Raw genomic sequence first — 4,569 nt, 5'->3', positions numbered from 1 at the left:
GGATAAGAGTTAGAAATCGGGCCCCAGGGCAGCCACATAGGTCGTCCCTAACACTTGGTAGCACTGGGCAAGCTAATCCTGCTTCTGCCTCCGAATGGCCCCTGGAAAGTCAGCAGGGGAGGCAGGATTCCTGATTTATAGGCAGGTTTCTATAAAGAAATGGTTATTCTGATTTACCTAAGGAAACCTACCTTGGCCTTGGATCCCAGGACCAAGGAGAATGTGACGGCAATTAAGCAAACCTGAAAGGCAGGTTTGGGGGAAACAAATGTGGAAATATTTTGTCTTTAAGGTGCTTTCTTGCCTTAAATCACCCCTGAGGTATTATTTATTTCCAAGCAATTTCATATTGGATTTGACAATGTGGTGGATGTGATCTTTTCTCAAAAATTGATTGTTGCCTCTTTTTTGTCAACTTTTTTTTTAATTTTTAATTTTTTTAAAGATTTTTTTTTTTATTTTTTATTTTTGGCTGCAGTAGGTCTTCGTTGCTGTGCACGGGCTTTCTCTAGTTGTGGCGAGTTGAGGCTGCTCTTCATTGTGGTGCATGTTCTTCTCATTGCGGTGGCTTCTCTTGTTACTGAGCACAGGCTCCAGGCGCAGGCTTCAGTAGTAGCGGTGCATGGGCTCATGAGTTGTGGATCATGGGCTCTGGAGCACAGGCTCAGTAGTTGTGGCGCACGTGTTGGGGCTTCCCGGCCCAGGGGTGGAACCCATGTTCCCTGCATTGGCAGTGGATTCTTAACCACGGCACCACCAGGGAAGTCCTGATTATTGGCTTTTGATTGACAAATATTCCTGACGTAAATTTAATTGAGCCATAGTAATGTATTTTATAGCAAGAACCAGAAATGCCAGAATCCTGCTTAATGCTCCTACATGTGGTCACTGAGGTGAGAGAATGGCACCAACTGGAAGGCCAGGTACCACTGATAGTCCATGGGGTTTTGATACCAACTCCCATGCAGCAAACAAACAAACCTGGTAAACTGGACTAACCCATGTAGAAGATCTCTTTTTCTTTTCTGGGTTTTTTTTTTTTTTTTTAAGCTCTTTATTGGAATATAATTGCTTTACACTGTTGTGCCAGTTTTTGCTGTACAACAAAGTGAATCAGCTGTATTTATACATATATCCCCATATCCCCTTCCTCCAGTGACACCTTCCCACCCTCCCTATCCCAGCCCTCTAAGTCATCACCCATCATTGAGTTGATCTCCCTGTTATACAACAGCTTCCCACTAGCTATCTATTTTACATTTGGTAGTGTATATATGTCAATTCTACTCTCTTACTTCATCCCATTTTCCCCTTTGCCCCCCCACCCCATGTCCTCAAGTCAGTTCTCTACATCTGCATCTTTATTCTCGCCCCATCACTGGGTTCATCAGCACCATTTTTTTAGGTTCCATATATGTGAGTTAGCATACAGTGTTTGTTTTTCTCTTTCTGGCTTACTTCGCTTTGTATGACAGACTCTAGGTCCATCCACCTCACTACAAATAGCTCAGTTTCATTCCTTTTTATGGCTGCGTAATATTCCATTGTATATATGTGCCACATCTTCTTTATCCATTCATCTGTTGATGGGCATTTAGGTTGCTTCCATGTCCTGACTATTGTAAATAATGCTGCAATGAACATTGTGGTACATGTTTCTTTTTGGACTATGGTTTTCTCTGGATATATATGCCCAGGACTGGGATTGCTGGGTCATGTGGTAGTTCCATTTTTAGTTTTTTAAGGAACCTCCATACTGTTTTCCATAGTAGATGTATCAATTTACATTCCCACCAAGAGTGCAGGAGGGTTCCCTTTTCTCCACAGCCACTTCAACATTTATTGTTCCTAGATTTTTTGATGATGGCCATTCTGACTGGTGTGAGGTGATACCTCAGTGTGGTTTTGATTTGCATTTCTTTAACAGTTAGTGACGTTGAGCATCTTTTCATGTGCCTCTTGGCCATCTGTACATCTTCTTTGGAGAAATGTCTGCTTAGGTCTTCTGCCCATTTTTGGATTGGATTGTTTGTTTTTTTGATATTGAGCTGCAAGAGCTGCTTGTACATTTTTGAGATTAATCCTCTGTCAGTTGCTTCATTTGCAAACATTATCTCCCATTCTGTGGGTTGTCTTTTTGTCTTGTTTATGGTTTTCTTTGCTGTGCAAAAACTTTTAAGTTTCATTAGGTCCCATTTGTTTTTGTTCTTATTTCCATTAGTCTAAGAGATGGTTCAAAAAGGATCTTGCTTTGATTTATGTCATAGAGTGTTCTGCCTATGTTTTCCTCTAAGTTTTATAGTGTCTGTCCTTACATTTAGCTCTTTAATCCATTTTGAGTTTATTTTTGTGTATGGTGTTAGGAAGTGTTCTAATTTCATTCTTTTACATGTAGCTGTACAGTTTTCCCAACATCACTTACTGAAGAGGCTATATTTCTCCATTTTATATTCTTGCCTCTTTTACCAAAGATAAGGTGACCATATGTGCATGGGTTTATCTCTGGGCTTTCTATCCTGTTCCATTGATCTATCTGTTTTTGTGCCTGTACCATACTGTCTTGATTACTGTAGCTTTGTAGTATAGTCTGAAGTCAGGGAAGCTGATTCCTCCAGCTCTGTTTTTCTTTCTCAAGATTGCTTTGGCTATTCGGGGTCTTTTGTGTTTCCATATAAATTGTATAATTTTTTGTTCTGATTCTGTGAAAAATGCCATTGGTAATTTGATAGGGATTGCATTGAATCTGTAGATTGCTTTGGATATATAGTCATTTTGACAGTGTTGATTCTTCCAATCCAAGAACATGATATATCTCTCCATCTGTTTGTATCATCTTTGATTTTTTTCATCAGTGTTTTATAGTTTTCTGCATACAGGTCTTTTGCCTCCTTAGTTAGGTTTATCCCTAGGTATTTTATTCTTTTGTTGTGATGGTAAATCAGAATGTTTCCTTAATTTCTCTTTCTGATTCTTCATTGTTAGTGTATAGGAATGCAAGAGATTTATGTACATTAATTTTGTATCCTGGTACTTTACCAAATTCTTTGGTTAGCTCTAGTAGTTTTCTCGTAGCATCTTTAGGCTTTTCTATCTATAGTATCATGTCATCTGCAAACAGTGACAGTGTTACTTCCTCTTTTCCAATTTTTATTCCTCTTATTTCTTTTTCTTCTCTGATTGCCATGGCTAGGACTTCCAAAACTATGTTGAATAACAGTGGTGAGCGTGGGCACCCTTGTCTTGTTCCTGTTCTTAGAGGAAATGCTTTCAGTTTTTCACTATTGAGAATGATGTTTCCTGTAGGTTTGTCATATATGGCCCTTATTATGTTGAGGTAGGTTCCCTCTATGCCCACTTTCTGGAGAGTCTTTATGATAAATGGGTGTTGAATTTTGTCAAAAGCTTTTTCTGCATCTATTCAGATTATCATATGTTTTTTATCATTTAATTTGTAAATGTGGTGTATCACAGTGATTGATTTGTGTATATTGAAGAATCCTTGCATTCCAGGGATGAACCCCACTTGATCTTGTTGTATGTTCCTTTTAATGTGCTATTGGATTCTGCATATTTGGTTGAGGATTTTTGCATTTATGTTCATCAGTGATATTGGCCTGTAATTTTCTTGTGACATCTTTGTCTGGTTTTTGTATCAGGGTGATGGTGGCCTCATAGAATGAGTTTGGGAGTGTTCCTCCCTCTGCTATATTTTGGAAGAGTTTGAAGAGGATAGGTGTTGGCTTTTCTCTAAATGCTTGATAGAATTCACCTGTGGATCTATCTGGTCCTGGACTTTTGTTTGTTGCAAGATTTTTAATCACAAGGGAAAAGGCTGAAGTCAACAGAACTGGAGATGAAAAAGGATAAGTAGCAACTGACACTGTAGAAGTACAAAGGATCATAAGAAATTACTACAAACAACTATATGCCAGTAAAATGGACAACCTGGAAGAAATGGACAAATTCTTAGAAAAGTACACTTTCCAAGACTGAACCAGGAGGAAATAGAAAACATGAACAGAAACAGACCAATCATGAGCACTGAAATTGAAACTATGATTAAAAATCTTCCAACAAACAAGTTTGTTTTTTATACCTGTGAGTCTATTTCTGTTTTGTAAATAAGTTCATTTGTATCATATTTTAGATTCTACATATAAGTGATATGATATTTGTTTTCTCTGACTTCACATAATATGATAATCACTAGGTCCATCCATGTTGCTGCAAATGGCATTATTTCATTCTTTTTATGGTTCAGTAATATTGCATTATACACACACACACACGTATCTTTTTTATGCATTAATCTGTTGATGGACATTTAGGTTGCTTCCATGTCTTGGCTATTGTAAATAGTGCTGCTATGAACATTGGGGTGCATATATCTTTTCAGATTATAGTTTTGTCTGAATATATGCCCAGGAGTGGCATATATTACATATATTGCTGGATCATATGGTAATTGTATTTTTAGATTTTTTGCGAAGCTCCATACTGTTCCACATAATGTATGCACCAAATTACAGTCCCACCAACAGTGTGGGAAGGTTCCTTTTTCACCACACC

The sequence above is a fragment of the Hippopotamus amphibius genome, chromosome 1, assembly GCF_030028045.1.
Source record: "Hippopotamus amphibius kiboko isolate mHipAmp2 chromosome 1, mHipAmp2.hap2, whole genome shotgun sequence".
Classification (NCBI taxonomy): domain Eukaryota; kingdom Metazoa; phylum Chordata; class Mammalia; order Artiodactyla; family Hippopotamidae; genus Hippopotamus; species Hippopotamus amphibius.
The sequence above is the reverse complement of the archived record's forward strand: the minus strand, read 5'-3'. Positions refer to the sequence as shown.